At 38.9% G+C, this 22,534-nt stretch overlaps 1 non-coding gene across 1 annotated transcript; it reads right to left on the reverse strand.

The window, feature by feature from the left end:
• Positions 1 to 17,569: 17,569 nt before the first annotated feature.
• On the reverse strand, positions 17,570 to 17,677 carry LOC112788477 (small nucleolar RNA R71). Its single transcript, XR_003195838.1, has one exon. It is a non-coding gene; the product is annotated as a small nucleolar RNA R71 (small nucleolar RNA).
• Positions 17,678 to 22,534: the final 4,857 nt, after the last annotated feature.

Raw genomic sequence — 22,534 nt, forward strand, 5'->3', positions numbered from 1 at the left:
GACCTCACTAGACGTCCACTGGCCTCCAAGGAGTTCCCTCATGAGGAACCATGGGAATCTGAGGCTCACACAGAGACCATAGAGATTCCATTGAATTTACTCCTGCCATTCATGAGCTCTGATGAGTACTCTTCCTCTGAAGAGGATGAAGATGTTAATGAAAAGCAAGTTGCTAAATACCTTGGAGCAATCATGAAGCTAAACGCCACGTTATTTGGTAATGAGACTTGGGAAAATGAACCTCCATTGCTCACTAAAGAACTAGATGACTTGACTAGGCAGAAATTATCTCTGAAGAGACAAGATCCTGGGAAGTTCTCAATACCTTGTACCATAGGCACCATGACCTTTGAGAAGGCTCTGTGTGACCTAGAGTCAAGTATAAACCTCATGCCTCTCTCTATAATGGAGAAGCTAGGGATCATTGGTGCGCAGAAATTGTGATTACACTTTGATTATGTAAAATTCATTGCTCTTTCTTTCCCTGGCAATGGCGCCAAAAACATGATGCCAATACCATGGTTCACAACTTCGCACAACTAACCAGCAAGTGCACTGGGTCGTCCAAGTAATACCTTACGTGAGTAAGGGTCGAATCCCACGGAGATTGTTGGTATGAAGCAAGCTATGGTCACCTTGTAAATCTCAGTCAGGCGGATATAAAATAGTAATGGGGTTTTCGAAAATAATTAATAAAATAGGGATAGAAATACTTATGTAAATCATTGGTGAGAATTTCAGATAAGCGCATAGAGATGCTTTCGTTCCTCTGAACCTCTGCTTTCCTGCTGTCTTCATCCAATCAGTCTTACTCCTTTCCATGGCTAGCTTTATGCAAGGGCATCACCGTTGTCAGTGGCTACATCCCCTCCTCTCAGTGAAAATGGTCAACACACCCTGTCATGGCACGGCCATTCATCTGTCGGTTCTCGATCATGCTGGAATAGGATTCACCCTCCTTTTGCGTCTGTCACTAACGCCCAGCACTCGCCAGTTTGAAGCTCGTCACAATCATTCAATCATTGAATCCTACTCAGAATACCACAGACAAGGTTTAGACTTTCCGGATTCTCTTGAATGCCGCCATCATTCTAGCTTACACCACGAAGATTCTGATTAAGAGATCTAAGAGACACTCATTCAATCGAAAGTAGAACGGAAGTGGTTGTCAGGCACGCATTCATGGGGAATGATGATGATTTTCACGTTCATCACATTCAGGTTGAAGTGCGAATGAATATCTTAGAAGCAGAATAAGTTGAATTGAATAGAAAACAGTAGTACTTTGCATTAATCTTTGAGAAACAGCAGAGCTCCACACCTTAATCTATGCAGTGCAGAAACTCTACTGTTAAAATTACATAAGTGAATAGAGGGTAAGCATGGCCGAATGGCCAGCCTCCCATGGAGGTCTAGAGATCTAAAAATGATCAAAAGATGTCTAATACAATAGTAAAAAGTCCTATTTATAATAAACTAGCTACTAGGGTTTACAGAAGTAAGTAATTGATACATAAATCCACTTCCGGAGCCCACTTGGTGTGTGCTTGGGCTGAGAATGAATGTTACACGTGTAGAGGCCATTTGTGGAGTTGAACGCCAGGTTTTGATCCATTTCTGGCGTTCAACTCTGGTTCTTGATCCATTTCTGGCGCTGAACTCCAGAATCGGGCAAAGAACTGGCGTTGAACGCCATTTTGCGTCATCTATTCTTGGCCAAAGTATGGACTATTATATATTGATGGAAATCCCTGGATATCTACTTTCCAACGCAATTGGAAGCGCACCATTTTGAGTTTTGTAGCTCCAGAAAATCCATTTTGAGTGCAGGGAGCTCAGAATCCAACAGCATCAGCAGTCCTTCTTCAACCTCTGAATCTGATTTTTGCTCAAGTCCCTCAATTTCAGCCAGAAAATACCTGAAATCACAGAAAAACACAAAAACTCATAGTAAAGTCCAGAAATGTGAATTTAACATAAAAACTAATGAAACCATCCCTAAAAGTAACCAGATTCTACTAAAAATATACTAAAAATAATGCCAAAAAGCGTATAAATTATCCGCTCATCACAACACCAAACTTAAATTGTTGCTTGTCCCCAAGCAACTGAAAATCAAATAGGATAAAAAGAAGAGAATATACTATAAATCCCAAATTATCAATGAAACATAGCTCCAATCAAATGAGCGGGACTTATAGCTTTTTGCCTCTTGAATAGTTTTGGCATCTCACTTTATCCATTGAGGTTCAGAATGATTGGCATCTATAGGAACTCAGAGTTCAGATAGTGTTATTGATTCTCCTAGTTTAGTATGATGATTCTTGAACACAACTATTTTATGAGTCTTGGCCGTGGCCCTAAGCACTTTGTTTTCCAGTATTACCACCGGATACATAAATGCCACAGACACATAATTGGGTGAACCTTTTCAGATTGTGACTCAGCTTTGCTAAAGTCCCCAATTAGAGGTGTCCAGGGTTCTTAAGCACACTCTTTTTTTTTGCTTTGGACCTTGACTTTAACCGCTCAGTCTCAAGTTTTCACTTGACACCTACACGCCACAAGCACATGGTTAGGGACAGCTTGGTTTAGCCGCTTAGACCAGGATTTTCTTCCTTTAGGCCCTCCTATCCACTGATGCTCAAAGCCTTGGGATCCTTTTTATTTTCTCTTGCCTTTTGGTTTTAAGGGTTATTGGCTTTTTGCTCTTGCCTCTTGGTTTTAAGAGCTTTTGGCTTTTTCTGCTTGCTTCTTTTTTTCGCCTATATTTTTTTTCGCCTATTTTCTCTCTTTTTTTTTTCTGCAAGCTTTGTTCTTTGCTGCTTTTTCTTGCTTCAAGAATCATTTTTATGATTTTTCAGATTATCAAATAACATGTCTCCTAATCATCATTCTTTCAAGAGCCAACATATTTAACATTCTTAAACAACAACTTCAAAAGACATATGCACTGTTCAAGCATTCATTCAGAAAACAAGAAGCATTGTCACCACATCAATATAATTAAGCTAAGTTCAAGGATAAATTCGAAACTCATGTACTTCTTGTTCTTTTGAATTAAAACATTTTTCATTTAAGAGAGGTGATGGATTCATAGGACATTCATAATTTTAAGACAAAGTTACTAACTACTAATGATCATGTAGTGAAGACACAAACATAGATAAGCACATAACATAGAAAACGAAAAACAGAAGAAATAAGAACAAGGAATGAATCCACCTTAGTGATGGTGGTGTTTCCTTCTTGAGGAACCAATGATGTCCTTGAGCTCTTCTATGTCTCTTCCTTGTTTTTGTTGCTCCTCCCTCATTGCTTTTTGATCTTCTCTAATTTCATGAAGGATGATGGAGTGCTCTTGATGTTCCACCCTTAGTTGTCCCATATTGGAACTCAATTCCCCTAGGGAGATGTTGATTTGCTCCCAATAGTTTTGTGGAGGAAAATGCATTTGAGGCATCTCTAGGATCTCATGGTGATGAGCTTCATACGCTTCTTGAGCTCCATGAATGGGCTCTCTTGCTTGCTCCATCTTTTTCTTAGTGATGGGCTTCTCTTCCTTAATGGAAATGTCTCCTTCTATGAAAGCTCCAGCTGAGTAACATAGATGGCAAATAAGATGAGGAAATGCTAGCCTTGACCCAGGAGAGGGCTTTTCGGCTATTTTGTAGAGTTCATTGGAGATGACTTCATGAACTTCTACTTCCTCTCCAATCATGATGCTATGAATCATGATGGCCTGATCCACAGTAACTTCAGATCGGTTGCTAGTGGGGATGATGGAGTATTGGATGAATTCCAACCATCCTCTAGCCACAAGCTTGAGGTCCAATCTTCTTAGTTGAACCGGCTTGCCCTTGGAGTCAATCTTCCATTGAGCTCCTTCTACACATATGTCCATAAGGACGTGGTCCAACCTTTGATCAAAGTTGACTCTTCTTGTGTAGGGGCGTGCGTTCTCTTCCATGTTTGGCAAGTTGAACGCCAACCTCACATTCTCCGGACTAAAATCTAAGTATTTCCTCCGAACCATTGTAACATAGTTTTTTTGGATCCGGGTTCTTACTTTGATCATGGTTCTTGGTGATCCATGCATTGGCATAGAACTCTTGAACCATTAGGATGCCGACTTGTTGGATGGGATTTGTTAGAACTTCCTAACCTCTTCTTTGGATTTCATGTCGGATCTCCGGATACTCATTTCTTTTGAGTTTGAAAGGGACCTCGGGGATCACCTTCTTCTTGGCCACAACATCATAGAAGTGGTCTTGATGGGCTTTGGAGATGAACCTTTCCATCTCCCATGACTCGGAGGTGGAAGCTTTTGTCTTCCCTTTTCCTTTTCTAGAGGATTCTCCGGTCTTAGGTGCCATCAATGGTAATGGAAAAACAAAAAGCTTATGCTTTTACCACACCAAACTTAGAATATTGCTCTCCCTCGAGCAATAAAAGAAAGAATAGAGGAAGAAGAAGAAGATATGGAGGAGAGGGGGAAGGGGTTGTGTTTCGGCCAAGAAGAGAAGAGAGGGTTGTGTTGTGTGAATTTGAAGAAGAATGGAGGGCTTTATATAGGGAAGGGAGGGGGGGAAGGTTTCGGCCATATGGGTGGGTTTGGGTGGGAAATTAGTTTTGAATTTTGAGGGTAGGTGGAGTTTATGAGGTAGGTTTATAGGGAAGAGTGGATGGATGTGAGTGGTTAAGAGGTGATGGGGAAGAGAGATTGAGGTGATTGGTGAAGGGTTTTGGGGAAGAGTGTTTATGGGAATACTTGAAAGAGGGGTGAGAAGAAGTGAGTGGAGGTAGGTGGGGATCCTGTGGGGTCCACAGATCCTGAGGTGTTCAAGGATTTACACCCTTGCACCAAATTAGGCATGTAAAATGCCTTTGCACACAACTCTGGGCATTCAGCGCCAGGTTGGTGCCCATTTTGAGCGTTCAACGCCCATTTGTTGGCCATTTCTGGCGCTGAACGCCAGAACCATGCCTGTTCTGGGCGTTCAGCGCCCAAATACTGCCCATTTTGGGCGTTCAGCGCCAGAACCATGCTCTGTTCTGGCGTTGAACGCCAGGCAGGTGCTTCCTCCAGGGTGTGATTTTTCTTCTTCTGTTTTTGATTCCGTTTTCAATTTCTATATTTATTTTGTGACTCCACATGATCATGAACCTATAAAGACATATAACTAAGAAAAATATTATTAGATAAATAAAAATTGGGTTGCCTCCCAACAAGCGCTTCTTTAATGTCAATAGCTTGACAGTGGGCTCTCATGGAGCCTCACAGATGTGCAGAGCTTTGTTGAGACTCTCCAACACCAAACTTAGAGTTTGGATATGGGAGTTCAACACCAAACTTAGAGTTTGGTTGTGGCCTCCCAACACCAAACTTAGAGTTTGACTGTGGGGGCTTTGTTTGACTCTGCTTGGAGAGAAGCTTTTTCTGCTTCCTCTCCATGGATGCAGAGAGATATCCTTGAGTTGTAAACACAAGGTGGTCCTTATTCAATTGAAGGATCAATTCTCCTCTGTCCACATCAATCACAGCTCTTGCTGTGGCTAGGAAAGGTCTTCCTAGGATGATGGATTCATCCTCTTCCTTTCCAGTATCCAGAACTATGAAATCAGCAGGGATGTAAAGGCCTTCAACCTTTACTAACACGTCCTCTACTTGTCCATAAGCCTGTTTTCTTGAATTGTCTGCCATCTCTAATGAGATTTTAGCAGCTTGCACCCTATAGATTCCCAGTTTCTCTATTACAGAGAGGGGCATGAGGTTTATTCCTGAACCAAGGTCACACAGAGCTTTAAAGATCATGGTGCCTATGGTACAAGGTATTATGAACTTTCCAGGATACTGTCTCTTCTGAGGCAATGTCAGTTGATCCAGATCACTTAGTTCATTGATGAACAAGGGAGGTTCAACTTCCCAAGTATCAATGCCAAATAATTTGGCATTTAGCTTCATGATTGCACCAAGAAACTTGGCAGTTTGCTCTTCAGTAACATCCTCATTCTCTTCAGAAGAGGAATACTCATCAGAGCTCATGAATGGTATAAGGAGGTTCAATGGAATCTCTATGGTCTCTAGATGAGCCTCAGAGTCCTTTGGTTCCTCAGAGGGAAGCTCCTTATTGATCACTGGACATCCCAGGAGGTCTTCCTCCTTGGGATTCACGTCCTCCTCTCCCTCATTGGGTTCCGCCATTTTGGTTATGTCAATAGCCTTGCACTCTCCTTTTGGATTTTCTTCTGTATTGCTTAGGAGAGTGCTAGGAGGGATTTCAGTGATCCTTTTACTCAGCTGGCCTACTTGTGCTTCCAAATTTCTAATGGAAGACCTTGTTTCATTCATGAAACTCACAGTGGCCTTAGATAGATCAGAGACTAAGTTTGCTAAGCTAGATGGGTTCTGCTCAGAATTCTCTGTCTGTTGCTGAGTGGATGATGAAAAAGGCTTGCTATTGCTAAACCTGTTTCTTCCACCATTATTAAAGCCTTGTTGAGGCTTTTGATCCTTCCATGAGACATTTGGATGATTTCTTCATGATGAGTTATAGGTGTTTCCATAAGGTTACCTAAGTAATTCACCTCTGCTATTGCAGGGTTCTCAGGATCATAAGCTTCTTCTTCAGAAGATGCCTCTTGAGTACTGTTGGATGTAGCTTGCATTCCATTCAGACTCTGAGAAATCATATTGACTTGCTGAGTCAATATTTTATTCTGAGCCAGTATGGCATTCAGAGTATCAATTTCAAGAACTCCCTTCTTTATAGGCATCCCATTACTCACAGGATTCCTCTCAGAAGTGTACATGAACTGGTTATTAGCAACCATGTCAATGAGTTCTTGAGCTTCTACAAGCATTTTCTTTAGATGAATGGATCCACCTGCAGAAGTATCCAATGACATCTTTGATAACTCAGATAAACCATCATAGAATATATCCAGGATGGTCCATTCTGAAAGCATGTCAGAAGGACACTTTTTGGTCAGCTGCTTGTATCTTTCCCAAGCTTCATAGAGGGATTCACCTTCTTTCTGTCTGAAGGTTTGAACATCCGCTTTATGCTTGCTCAGCTTTTGAGAAGGAAAGAACTTGGCTAAGAAAGCCGTGACCAGCTTATCCCAAGAATTCAGGCTGTCTTTAGGTTGAGAGTCCAACCATATTCTAGCTCTGTCTCTTACAGCAAAAGGGAAAAGCATGAGCCTGTAGACTTCAGGATCTACTCCATTAGTCTTAACAGTATCACAGATCTGCAAGAATTCAGTTAAGAACTGAAAAGGATCTTCAGATGGAAGTCCATGAAACTTGCAGTTCTGCTGCATCAGAGAAACTAGCTGAGGTTTCAGCTCAAAATTGTTTGCTCCAATGGTAGGAATGGAGATGCTTCTTCCATGTAAATTGGAATTTGGTACAGTAAAGTCACCAAGCATTCTCCTTGCATTATTATTATTTTCAGCTGCCATCTCCTTTTCCTGTTTGATAATTTCTGACAAGTGCTTGCTGATTTGTTGTAATTCAGCTTCTCTTAGTTTCCTTTTCAGAGTCCTTTTAGGTTCTGGATCTGCTTCAACAAGGATGTTCTTGTCCTTGCTCCTGCTCATATGACAAAGAAGAGGGCACAGAAAAATAATAATAATAGGGATCCTTTTTACCCAAGTATAGAGGTTCCCTTTAGGTGAGTGGAAGAAAAGGAGAAGAAAAGAGAGAGAGGGAATTTTCGAAAATTGTTTTTGAAAAAATAGTTAGTGATTTTCGAAAATAGTTTTTGAAAAAGAGTTAGTACTTTTCGAAAAATAATTTTTGAAAAAGGTTAGTAATTTTTTTTGAAAGGTTTAAAATCAAAAGTTAAAATAATTAATTAATAAAAAAGAATTTTTGAAAAAGAGGGAGATATTTTCGAAAATTAGAGAGAGAGAGTTAGTTAGGTGGTTTTGAAAAAGGTAAGAAACAAACAAAAAGTTAGTTAGTTAGTTGAAACAAATTTGAAAATCAATTTTGAAAAGATAAGAAGTTAGGAAGTTAGAAAAGATATTTTGAAATCAAATTTTTGAAAAGGATAAGATAAGAAGATATTTTTGAAAAGATATGATTAAAATTAGTTTTTGAAAAAGATTTGATTTTTAAAATCACAATTAATGACTTGATTCACAAGAAATCACAAGATATGATTCTAGAACTTAAAGTTTGAATCTTTCTTAACAAGCAAGTAACAAACTTGAAATTTTTGAATCAAAACATTAATTGTTATTGTTATTTTCGAAAATTATGATGTAAAATTAAGAAAAATATTTTTGAAAAATATTTTTATAATTTTCAAAAATAACTAAAAAAATGAAAAAGATTTGATTTTTGAAAAAGATTTTGAAAAAGATAAGATTTTTAAATTGAAAATTTGATTTGACTCATAAAAACAACTAGATTTTAAAAATTTTTTGAAAAAGTCAAATCAAATTTTCGAAATTTTAAGAGAAAAAAAGGAAAGATATTTTTTTTATTTTTGAATTTTTATGATGAGAGAGAAAAACAAGAAAAATAATGCAATGCATGAGAATTTTAGATCAAAACATGTGATGCATGCAAGAATGCTATGAATGTCAAGATGAACACCAAGAACACTATGAAGATCATGATGAACATCAAGAACATATTTTTGAAAAATTTTTAATGCAAAGAAAACATGTAAGACACCAAACTTAGAAATCTTTAATGCTTAGGCACTAAGAATTCAAGAATGCATATGAAAAACAAGAAAAGACACAAAATATGCAAATGCAAAGATCAAACAAGAAGACTTACCAAGAACAACTTGAAGATCATGAAGAACACTATGAATGCATGAGAATTTTCGAAAAATACAAGATGCACATGCAATTAACACCAAACTTATAACATGACACATGACTCAAACAAGAAACAGAAAAATATTTTTGATTTTTATTATTTTCTAAAATTTTTTTGGATTTTTTGAAAAATTAATTGAAAAAGAAAAATAAGGATTCCAAAATTTTTTAATATGAATTCCAGGAATCTTGCATTCTTAGTCTAAAGCTTCAGTCCAGGAATTAGACATGGCTCACTAGCCAGCCAAGCTTTCAATGAAAGCTCCGGTCCAAAACACTAGACATGGCCAATGGCCAGCCAAGCTTCAGCAAACATAGATACCTCTCATGTATACAACAACTGATATTTCATCCAACTTCATATACTTATGAGTGGAAGCCTCAGTCTAAAAGAATTTAGACATGGATTTACAGCTAGCCAGGCTTCACATACTTCATGAAACACTAGAATTCATTCTTTAAAAATTTTGAGTAAATTTTTTTTTTCGAAAACAGGTGAGAAAATTTTGAAATATTTTTGAAAAATTTTTGAAAAGAAAACAAAAAGAAAATTACCTAATCTGAGCAACAAGATGAACCGTTAGTTGTCCATACTTGAACAATCCCCGGCAACGGCGCCAAAAACTTGGTGCTGTTGCCGGATCAAACTTGGCACTGATGTTACCGGACCAAAAGCTTACCGAAAACTCGAACAATCCCCGGCAACGGCGCCAAAAACTTGGTGCGCAGAAATTGTGATTACACTTTGATTATGTAAAATTCATTGCACTTTCTTTCCCTGGCAATGGCGCCAAAAACATGATGCCAATACCATGGTTCACAACTTCGCACAACTAACCAGCAAGTGCACTGGGTCATCCAAGTAATACCCTACGTGAGTAAGGGTCGAATCCCACGGAGATTGTTGGTATGAAGCAAGCTATGGTCACCTTGTAAATCTCAGTCAGGCGGATATAAAATAGTAATGGGGTTTTCGAAAATAATTAATAAAATAGGGATAGAAATACTTATGTAAATCATTGGTGAGAATTTCAGATAAGCGCATAGAGATGCTTTCGTTCCTCTGAACTTCTGCTTTCCTGCTGTCTTCATCCAATCAGTCTTACTCCTTTCCATGGCTGGCTTTATGCAAGGGCATCACCGTTGTCAGTGGCTACATCCCCTTCTCTCAGTGAAAATGGTCAACGCACCCTGTCACGGCACGGCTATTCATCTGTCGGTTCTCGATCATGCTGGAATAGGATTCACCCTCCTTTTGCGTCTGTCACTCACGCCCAGCACTCGCGAGTTTGAAGCTCGTCACAGTCATTCAATCATTGAATCCTACTTGGAATACCACAGACAAGGTTTAGACTTTTTGGATTCTCTTGAATGCCGCCATCATTCTAGCTTACACCACGAAGATTCTGATTAAGAGATCTTAGAGACACTCATTCAATCGAAAGTAGAACGGAAGTGGTTGTCAGGCACGCGTTCATGGGGAATGATGATGATTGTAAGGTTCATCACATTCAGGTTGAAGTGCGAATGAATATCTTAGAAGCAGAATAAGTTGAATTGAATAGAAAACAGTAGTACTTTGCATTAATCTTTGAGGAACAGCAGAGCTCCACACCTTAATCTATGGAGTGCAGAAACTCTACCGTTAAAATTACATAAGTGAATAGAGGGTAAGCATGGCCGAATGGCCAGCCTCCCATGGAGGTCTAGAGATCTAAAAATGATCAAAAGATGTCTAATACAATAGTAAAAAGTCCTATTTATAATAAACTAGCTACTAGGGTTTACAGAAGTAAGTAATTGATGCATAAATCCACTTCCGGAGCCCACTTGGTGTGTGCTTAGGCTGAGCATGAATGTTACACGTGCAGAGGCCATTTGTGGAGTTGAACGCCAGGTTTTGATCCATTTCTGGCGTTCAACTCTGGTTCTTGATCCATTTCTGGCGCTGAACTCCAGAATCGGGCAGAGAGCTGGCATTGAACGCCAGTTTGCGTCATCTATTCTTGGCTAAAGTATGGACTATTATATATTGCTGGAAAGCCCTGGATATCTAATTTCCAACGCAATTTGAAGCGCGCCATTTTGAGTTCTGTAGCTCTAGAAAATCCATTTTGAGTGCAAGGAGGTCAGAATCCAACAGCATCAGCAGTCCTTCTTCAACCTCTGAATCTGATTTTTGCTCAAGTCCCTCAATTTCAGCCAGAAAATACCTGAAATCATAGAAAAACATACAAACTCATAGTAAAGTCCAGAAATGTGAATTTAACATAAAAACTAATGAAACCATCCCTAAAAGTAACCAGATTCTACTAAAAACATACTAAAAACAATGCCAAAAAGCGTATAAATTATCCGCTCATCAATCATTGAGGTACAAGCTGCAAGAATCTCACTGGAGATGGCAGACAATTCAAAGAAATAAGCTTATGGACTTGTAGAGGATATCTTGGTAAAGGTTGAAGACCACTACATCCCTGCTGATTTCATAATCCTAGAGACTGGAAAGTGTGTGGATGAATCCATCATCCTTGGCAGACCCTTCCTAGCCACAGCAAAAGCTGTAATTGATGTTGACAGAGGAGAATTGATCATTCAAGTGAATGAAGACTCCCTTGTGTTTAAAGCTCAAGGATATCCCTCTATAACCAAGAAGAGGAATCATGGAGAGCTTCTCTCAATACAGAGTCAGACAAAGCCCCCACACTCAAACTCTAAGTTTGGTGTTAGGAGGCCACAACCAAACTTTAAGTTTGGTATTGAACCCTCACATTCAAACTCTAAGTTTGGTGTTGGGAGGTTCCACCATTGCTCTAAACATCTGTGAGGCTCCATGAGAACCCACTGTCAAGCTATTGACATTAAAGAAGTGCTTGTTAGGAGGCAACCTAATCTTTAATTATCTATGTTAAATTTCTCTTTTCTTTTGTTATTTTATATTTTCTATAGGTTAATGATCATATGAAGTCACAAAAACAATTGAAAAAGCAAAAATAGACTGAAAAACAGAATTAAAAACAGAACACCCTGGAGGAAAAACTTACTGGCGTTTAAACGCCAGTAAGGGTAGCAGAATGGGCGTTAAACGCCCAGTCTGGCACTATTTTGGGTGTTTAACGCCAGAAGTGGGCACTAGACTGGCGTTTAACGCCAGAAAAGGGCAAGAAGCTAGCGTTAAACGCCATAAATGGGCAGCAGCCTGGCGTTTAATGCCAGGATTGGCAGAAAGGGGCATTTTTGCACGCCACTTAGTGCAAGGATGAGAAATCCTTGACACCTCAGGATCTGTGGACCCCACAGGATCTCCACCTACCCCACCTCTCTTTCTCTTCTTCACCCACTCACCAATCACCTCAATACCTCTTCCCCAAAAATCCCTCACCTATCAAATCCCACCATTCTCTTCACCGCTCACCTCCATCCTTCATAAAGCCCCACCTACCTCACCATTCAAATTCAAACCACTTTCCCTCCCAAACCCACCTATAATGGCCGAACCATACCCCCCCTCTCCACTCCTATATAAGCCCATCTTCACTCCTTCATTTTCACACAACATACACACTACTTCTCCCCCTTGGCCGAAACACTAAGCCCCCTCCATCTCCTCTATTTCTTCTTCTTCTACTCTCTTCTTTTTTCTTTTGCTCGAGGACGAGAAAACCTTCTAAGTTTAGTGTGGTAAAAGCTAAAGATTTTTTGTTTTTCCATAACCATTAATGGCACCAAATGCCGGAGAAACCTCTAGAAAGTGGAAAGGGAAGGCAAAAGCTTCCACCTCCGAGTCATGGGAGATGGAGAGATTCCTCTCAAGGGTGCATCAAGACCACTTCTATGAAGTTGTGGCCAAGAAGAAGGTGATCCCCGAGGTCCCTTTTAGGCTCAAAAAGAATGAGTATTTGGAGATCCGACATGGGATTCAAAGAAGAGGTTGGGAAGTTCTCACCAACCCCATTCATCAAGTCTGAATTTTAATGGTTCAAGAGTTCTATGCCAATGCATGGATCACCAAGAACCATGATCAAAGTGTGAACCCGGACCCAAAGAATTGACATAGAGGAAGACATCCTCACTGATGAGGATAAGCCCATCACTAAGAAAAGGATGGAGCAAACAAGAGATCCCACTCATGGACATTAGGAAATTCCTCACCATGAAACCCCTGAGATGCCTCAAGGGATGTATTTTCCTCCACAAAACTATTGGGAGCAAATCAACACCTCCCTAGGAGAATTAAGTTCCAACATGGGACAACTAAGGGTGGAGCACCAAGAGCATTCCATCCTCCTCCATAAAATTAGAGAAGACCAAAGAATCATGAGAGAGGAGCAACAAAGGCAAGGAAGAGACATTGAGGAGCTCAAGCACTCCATAGGATCTTCAAGAGGAAGAACAAGCCGCCATCACTAAGGTGGACCTGTTCTTTAATTTCCTTGTTCTTTATTTTCTATTTTTCGAATTTTTATGCTTTATGTTTATCTATGTTTGTGTCTTTATTACATGATCATTAGTGTCTTAGTGTCTATGCCTTAAAGCTATTAAAATGAATCCATCACCTTTCTTAAATGAAAAATGTTTTTAATTGAAAAAGAAAAAGAAGTGCATGAATTTCGAATTTTAAAACAGTTTAATTATTTTGATGTGGTGTGATGAGCGGATAATTTATACGCTTTTTGGCATTGTTTTTAGTATGTTTTTAGTAAGATCTAGTTACTTCTAGGGATGTTTTTATTAGTTTTTATGTTAAATTCATATTTCTGGACTTCATTATGAGTTTGTGTATTTTTCTATGATTTCAGGTATTTTCTGGCTAAAATTGAGGGACTTGAGCAAAAATCAGATTCAGAGGTTGAAGAAGGACTGCTGATGCTGTTGGAATCTGAGCTCCCTACACTCAAAGTTGATTTTCTGGAGCTACAGAACTCAAAATGGCGCGCTTCCAATTGCGTTGAAAAGTAGATATCCAGGGCTTTCCAGCAATATATAATAGTCCATACTTTGGCCGAGTTTAGATGACGTAAAAGGGCGTTGAACACCAGTTCTACGCTGCTGTCTGGAGTTAAACGCCAGAAACACGTCACAAACCAGAGTTGAACGCCAGAAACACGTTACAACCTGGCGTTCAACTCCAAAAGAAGCCTCTGCACGTAGAAAGCTAAAGCTCAGCCCAAGCACACACCAAGTGGGCCCCGGAAGTGGATTTATGCATCAATTACTTACTTCTGTAAACCCTAGTAGCTAGTTTATTATAAATAGAACTTTTTCCTATTGTATTAGACATCCTGGATTGTATTTTTGATCCCGTGATCTCGTTTTGGGGGCTGGCCATTTGGCCATGCCTGGACCTTTCACTTATGTATTTTCAACGGTAGAGTTTCTACACTCCATAGATTAAGGTGTGGAGGTCTGCTATTCCTCATGAATTAATGCAAAGTACTACTGTTTTTCTATTCAACTGAACTTATTTCGCTTCTAAGATACTCATTCGCACTTCAACATGAATGTGATGAACGTGACAATCATCATCATTCCCCCACGAACGCGTGCCTGACAACCACTTCCGTTCCACCTTAGATTGGATGATTATCTCTTGGATCTCTTAATCAGAATATTCGTGGTATAAGCTAGATTGATGGCGGCATTCATGAGAGTCCGGAAAGTCTAAACCTTGTCTGTGGTATTCCAAGTAGGATTCTAGGATTGAATGACTGTGACGAACTTCAAACTCGCGAGTGCTGGGCGTAGTGACAGACGCAAAAGGAGGGTGAATCCTATTCCAGTATGATCGAGAACCTCAGATGATTAGCTGTGCTGTGACAGAGTATTTGGACCATTTTCACAAGAGGATAGGATGCAGCCATTGACCACAGTGATGCCTCCAGATGATTAGCCATGCAGTGACAGCGCATCGGACCATTTTCACAGAGAGGATGAAAAGTAGCCATTGACAATGGTGATGTCCTTACATAAAGCCAGCCATGGAAAGGAGTAAGATTGATTGGATGAAGACAGCAGGAAAGCAGAAGTTCAGAGGAACGAAAGTATCTCCATACGCTTATCTGAAATTCTCACCAATGATATACAAAAGTATTTCTATCTTTATTTTCTGTCTATTTATCATCTGTTTTCGAAAACTCCTTAATCAATTATTATCCGCCTGACTGAGATTTACAAGGTGACCATAGCTTGTTTCATACCAACAATCTCTGTGGGATCGACCCTTACTCACGTAAGGTTTTATTACTTGGACGACTCAGTGCACTTGCTGGTTAGTTGTATCGAAGTTGTGAATGAAAAACGATTTATTAAGACGTGCGTACAGAGTTTTTGGCGCCGTTGTACACCAAGTTTTTGGCCCTGTTGCCGGGGATTGTTCGAGTTTGGACAACTGATGGTTCATCGTGTTGCTCAGATTAGGTAATTTTCTTTTTGTTTTATTTTCAAAAAAAAATTTCAAAAAAAAAAAAATCTTTTTTCAAAAATCTTTCAAAAATTTCTCATCTGTTTTCGAAAATTATTCTAAAATTTTTTTTAAGAATGAATTCTAGTGTTTCAAGAAGCATGTTGAAGCCTGACTGGCTGTAAAGCCATGTCTAAATTCATTTGGACTGGGGCTTCCAACCCAACATTATCAAGAGCAAGCTAGTTGTTGCTAATCCACTTGCTGCTGTTTCAGATCCAAAAGATTTACATGCTAAAGCTTGACTGGCTATTAAGCCATGTCTAACCCTCAGATTGGAGCTTTAGAATAAGAGTGCAAGATTCCTGGAATTCATATTAAAAATTTTGGAATCCTTATTTTTCTTTTTTACACTAATTTTCGAAAAATATAAAATAAAAATACAAAAAATTAATAAAATAAAAAAAATCAAAAATATTTTGTGTTTCTTGTTTGAGTCTTGAGTCAGATTTTAAGTTTGGTGTCAATTGCATGTTCATCTTGCATTTTTTGAAAAAAATCATGCATTCATAGTGTTCTTCATGATCTTCATATTATATTGTTTTGTGTTGTATGGTGTTTTTCATATGCATTCTTGAATTCTTAGTGTCTAAGCATTAAAGATTTCTAAGTTTGGTGTCTTGCATGTTTTCTTTGCATAAAAAATTTTTCAAAAATAAGTTCTTGGTGTTCATCTTGATCTTCAAAGTGTTCTTGGTGTTCATCTTGACATTCATAGCATTCTTGCATGCATTCATTGTTTTGATCCAAAATTTTCATGCATTGCATCATTTTCATGTTTTTCTCTCTCATCATTAAAAAATAAAAAAATCAAAAAATATCTTTCCCTTTTTCACTCATAAATTTCGAAAATTTGAGATGACTTTTTCAAAACTTTTTCAAATCAAATTTTCAATTTAAAAAAAAAATCTTATCTTTTTCAAAATCTTTTTCAAAAATCAAATCTTTTTCATTTTTCTTATTTATTTTCGAAAATTCTAAAAATATTTTTCAAAAATCTTTTTCTTAATTTTATCTCATAATTTTCGAAAATAACATCATCAATTAATGTTTTGATTTAAAAATTTCAAGTTTGTTACTTACTTGTTAAGAAAGATTCAAACTTTAAGTTCTAGAATCATATCTTGTGATTTCTTGTGAATCAAGTCATTAATTGTGATTTTAAAAATCAAATCTTTTTCAAAACTAATTTCAATCATATCTTTTCAAAAATATCTTATTATCTTATCTTTTTCAAAATCATATCTTTTTCAAAAATTTGATTTTAAAATATCTTTTCTAACTTCTTATCTTCTTATCTTTTCAAAATTGATTTTCAAATTTGTTTCAACTAACTAACTAACTTTTTGTTTGTTTGTTATCTTTTTCAAAACTACCTAACTAACCCTCTCTCTCTAATTTTCGAAAATATTTTCCTCTTTTTCAAAAATTCTTTTTAATTAACTAATTGTTTCAAAATTCAATTTTAATTTATTTCTTTTTTTAATTTTCGAAAATTACTAACCATTTTTCAAAAATAATTTTCGAAAATTCTCTTTCTCTCTCATCTCCTTCTATTTATTTATTCATCTACTAACACTTCTCTTCATCTCACATCTCTGCTCTCCTCACCCTTGTGTTTCTTTCCTTACATTACATTCTTTTCTTCTTCTTTTCTTCTACTCACACAGGGACCTCTATACTGTGGTAAAAAGGATCCTTATTATTATTTTTCTGTTCCCTCTTTTTCATATGAGCAGGAGCAAGGACAAGAATATTCTTGTTGAAGTAGATCCAGAACCTGAAAGGACTCTGAAGAGGAAACTAAAAGAAGCTAAAATACAACAACCTAGAGATAACCTTTCAGAAATTTTCGAACAAGAAGAGGAGATGGCAGCCGAAAATAATAATAATGCAAGGAGGATGCTTGGTGACTTTATTGTACCTAATTCCAATTTACATGGAAGAAGCATCTCCATCCCTACCATTGGAGCAAACAACTTTGAGCTGAAACCTCAATTAGTTTCTCTGATGCAGCAGAACTGCAAGTTTCATGGACTTCCATTTGAAGATCCTTTTCAGTTCTTAACTGAATTTTTGCAGATCTGTGATACTGTTAAGACTAATGGAGTAGATCCTGAAGTCTACAGGCTCATGCTTTTCCCTTTTGCTGTAAGAGACAGAGCTAGAGTGTGGTTGGACTCTCAACCCAAAGATAGCATTAACTCTTGGGATAAGCTGGTCACGGCTTTCTTAGCCAAGTTCTTTCCTCCTCAAAAGCTTAGTAAGCTTAGAGTGGATGTTTAAACCTTCAAACAGAAAGAAGGTGAATCCCTCTATGAAGCTTGGGAGAGATACAAGCAACTAACCAAAAAGTGTCCTTCTGACATGCTTTCAGAATGGACCATCCTGGATATATTCTATGATGGTCTGTCTGAATTAGCTAAGATGTCATTGGATACTTCTGCAGGTGGATCCATTCACCAAAAGAAAACGCCTGCAGAAGCTCAAGAACTCATTGACATGGTTGCTAATAACCAGTTCATGTACACTTCTGAGAGGAATCCTGTAAGCAATGGGACGCCTCAGAAGAAGGGAGTTCTTGAAATTGATACTCTGAATGCCATATTGGCTCAGAACAAAATATTGACTCAGCAAGTCAATATGATTTCTCAGAGTCTGAATGGAATGCAAGCTGCATCCAACAGTACTCAAGAGGTGCCTTCTGAAGAAGAGGCCTATGATCCTGAAAACCCTGCAATAGCAGAGGTGAATTACATGGGTGAACCATATGGAAACACCTATAATCTCTCATGGAGAAATCACCCAAATCTCTCATGGAAGGATCAACAAAAGCCTCAACAAGGCTTTGATAATGGTGGAAGAAACAGGTTTAGCAATAGCAAGCCTTTTCCATCATCCACTCAGCAACAGACAGAGAACTCTGAACAAAATACTTCTAATTTAGCAAACTTAGTCTCTGATCTATCTAAGGCCACTGTGAGTTTCATGAATGAAACAAGGTCCTCCATTAGAAATTTGGAAGCACAAGTGGGCCAGCTGAGTAAAAGAGTCACTGAAATCCCTCCTAGTACTCTCCCAAGAAATACAGAAGAAAATCCAAAAGGAGAGTGCAAAGCAATTGAAATGACCATCATGGCCGAATCCAAGGAAGAAGGGGAGGACGTGAATCCCAAGGAGGAAGACCTCCTGGGGCGTCCAGTGATCAATAAGGAGTTTCCCTCTGAGGAACCAAAGGAATCTGAGATTCAACTAGAGACCATAGAGATTCTATTAAACCTCCTTATGCCATTCATGAGCTCTGATGAGTATTCCTCTTCTGAAGAGAATGAGGATGTTACTAAGGAGCAAGTTACCAAGTACCTTGGTGCAATCATGAAGCTGAATGCCAAATTATTTGGTATTGAGCTTTAGGAAGATGAACCTCCCTTATTCACCAATGAACTAAGTGATCTGGATCAACTGACATTGCCTCAGAAGAAATAGGATCCTGGAAAGTTCCTAATACCTTGTACCATAGGCACCATGATCTTTGAAAAGGCTCTGTGTGACCTTGGTTCAGGGATAAACCTCATGCCCCTCTCTGTAATAGAGAAACTGGGAATCTTTGGGGTGTAAGCTGCTAAAATCTCATTAGAGATGGCAGACAATTCAAGAAAACAGGCTTATGGACAAGTAGAGGACGTGTTAGTAAAGGTTGAAGGCCTTTACATCCCTGCTGATTTCATAGTCCTAGATACTGGGAAGGATGAGAATGAATCCATCATCCTTGGAAGACCCTTCCTAGCCACAGCAAGAGCTGTGATTGATGTTGACAGAGGCGAATTAGTCCTTCAATTGAATGAGGACTCCCTTGAGTTTAAAACTCAAGGACATCCTTCTGTAAACATGGAAAAGAGGTACAGTAAGCTTCTCTCAAAACAGAGTCAACCAGAGCCCCCACAGTCAAACTCTAAGTTTGGTGTTGGGAGGCCACAACCAAACTCTAAGTTTGGTGTTGAACTCCCATATCCAAACTCTAAGTTTGGTGTTGGGGAGTCTCAATAATGCTCTGAACATCTGTGAGGCTCCATGAGAGCCCACTGTCAAGCTATTGACATTAAAGAAGCGCTTGTTGGGAGGCAACCCAATTTTTATTTATCTAATTTTAATTTATTTTTATTGTTATTTCATGTTTTATTAGGTTCATGATCATGTGGAGTCACAAAATAAATATAAAAATTGAAAACAGAATCAAAAATAGCAGAAGAAAAATCACACCCTGGAGGAGGATCTCACTGGCGTTTAAACGCCAGTAAGGAGCATCTGTCTGGCGTTCAACGCCAGAACAGAGCACAATGCCAGAAACAAGCAGCATCCTGGCGTTCAGATGCCAGAAATGCACAGTGAAGAAGAGCTGGTGCTGAACGCCAGAAACAAGCATCTGGCTGGCGTTCAACGCCAGACATATGCTGCATCTGGGCGTTGAACACCCAGAACAAGCATCAATTCGGCGTTTAAACGCCAGAATTGCATGCAAAGGCATTTTACATGCCTAATGGGTGCAGGGATGCAAATCCTTGACACCTCAGCATCTGTGGACCCCACAGGATCCCCACCTACCTCCACTCACATCATCCACTGTTCCCCATAAACCTACCTCATAAACTCCACCTACCTTCAAAATTCAAAATCAATTTCCCACCTAAAACCCACCCTTATGGCCGAACCTTACCCCCTTCCCTTCCTTATATATAGCCCTCCATTCTTCCTCATTTTCACACCACACAACCCTCTCTTCTCTTCTTGGCCGAATACACCTTTCCCTCCTCTCCTCCATATTTTCTTCTTCTTCTTCATCTATTCTTTCTTCTCTTGCTCGAGGGCGAGCAAAATTCTAAGTTTGGTGTGGTAAAAGCATAAGCTTTTTGTTTTTCCATTACCATTGATGGCACCTAAGACCGGTGAATCCTCTAGAAAAGGGAAAGGGAAGACAAAAGCTTCCACCTCCGAGTCATGGGAGATGGAAAGATTCATCTCCAAAGCTCATCAAGACCACTTCTATGATGTTGTGGCCAAGAAGAAGGTGATCCCCGAGGTCCCTTTCAAACTCAAGAGAAATGAGTATCCGGAGATCCAACATGAGATCCATAGAAGAGGTTGGGAAGTTCTAACAAACCCCATCCAACAAGTCGGAACTCTAATGGTTCAAGAGTTCTATGCTAATGCATGGATCACAAGGAACCATGATCAAAGTAAGAACCCGAACCCAAAGAATTATCTCAGCATGGTTCGGGGGAATTACTTAGATTTTAGTCCGAAAAATGTAAGGTTGGCATTCAACTTGCCAATGATGGAAGAGAACACACGCCCCTACACAAGGAGAGTCAACTTTGATCAAAGGTTGGACCAAGTCCTCATGGACATATGTGTGGAAGGAGCTCAATGGAAGATTGACTCAAAAGGCAAACCGGTTCAACTGAGAAGACTGAACCTTAAGCCTGTAGTTTGAGGATGGTTGGAGTTCATTCAACGCTCAATCATTCCCACTAGCAACCAGTCTGAAGTTACTATAGACCGGGCCATCATGATCCATAGCATCATGATTGGAGAAGAGGTGGAGGTTCATGAGATTATACCTCAAGAACTCTACAAGGTGGCTGACAAGTCCTCCACTATGGCAAGGTTAGCTTTTTCTCACCTTATTTACCATCTATGCAATTCGGCTGGGATTGACATAGAAGGAGACATTCCCATTGAGGAAGAGAAGCCCATCACTAAGAAAAGGATGGAGAAAACAAGAGAGCCCATTCATGGAGCTCAAGAGACGCATGAAGCTCATCACCATGAGATCCCGAAGATGCCTCAATTGCATTTTCCTCCACAAAACTATTGGGAGCAAATCAACACCTCCCTGGGAGAATTAAGTTCCACATGGGACAATTAAGGGTGGAACATCAAGAGCACTCCATCATCCTTCATGAAATTAGAGAAGATCAAACAGCAATGAGGGAGGAGCAACAAAGACAAGGAAGAGACATAGAAGAGCTCAAGGACATCATTGGTTCCTCAAGAAGGAAACGCCACCATCACTAAGGTAGACTCATTCCTTGTTCTTACATTCTCTGTTTTTTGTTTTCTATGTTAAGTGCTTATCTAAGTTTGTGTCTTATTACATGATCATTAGTATTTAGTAACTTTGTCTTAAGGTTATGAATGTCCTATGAATCTATCACCTCTCTTAAATGAAAAATGCTTAAATTCAAAAGAACAAGAAGTACATGAGTTTCGAATTTATCTTTGAACTTAGTTTAATTATTTTGATGTGGAGACAATACTTTTTGTTTTCTGAATGAATGCTTGAACAGTGCATATGTCTTTTGAAGTTGGTGTTTTAGAATGTTAAATATGTTGGCTCTTGAAAGAATGATGAACAGGAGACATGTTATTTGATAATATGAAAAATCATAAAAATGATTCTTGAAGCAAGAAAAAGCAGTGAATACAAAAGCTTGCAGAGAAAAAAAAAGAGAAAAAAATGGCGAAAAAAAATAGAGAAAAAGAAAAAGCAAGCAGAAAAAGCCAAAAGCTCTTAAAACCAAAAGGCAAGAGCAAAAAGCCAATAGCCCTTAAAACCAAAAGGCAAGGGTAATAAAAAGGATCCCAAGGCTTTGAGCATCAGTGGATAGGAGGGCCTAAAGGAATAAAATCCTGGCCTAAACGGCTAAAACAAGCTGTCTCTAACCATGTGCTTGTGGCGTGAAGGTGTCAAGTGAAAACTTGAGACTGAGCGGTTAAAGTCAAGGTCGAAAGCAAAAGAAGAGTGTGCTTAAGAACCCTGGACACCTCTAATTGGGGACTTTAGCAAAGCTGAGTCACAATCTGAAAAGGTTCACCCAGTTATGTGTCTGTGGCATTTATGTATCCGATGGTAATACTGGAAAACAAAGTGCTTAGGGCCACGGCCAAGACTCATAAAGTAGCTGTGTTCAAGAATCAACATACTAAACTAGGAGAATCAATAACACTATCTGAACTCTGAGTTCCTATAGATGCCAATCATTCTGAACTTCAATGGATGAAGTGAGATGCCAAAACTATTCAAGAGGCAAAAAGCTACAAGTCCCGCTCATCTGATTGGAGCTATGTTTCATTGATGGTTTGGAATTTATAGTATATTCTCTTCTTTTTATCCTATTTGATTTTCAGTTGCTTGGGGACAAGCAACAATTTAAGTTTGGTGTTGTGATG

This window comes from Arachis hypogaea, chromosome 20 (assembly GCF_003086295.3).
Source record: "Arachis hypogaea cultivar Tifrunner chromosome 20, arahy.Tifrunner.gnm2.J5K5, whole genome shotgun sequence".
Classification (NCBI taxonomy): domain Eukaryota; kingdom Viridiplantae; phylum Streptophyta; class Magnoliopsida; order Fabales; family Fabaceae; genus Arachis; species Arachis hypogaea.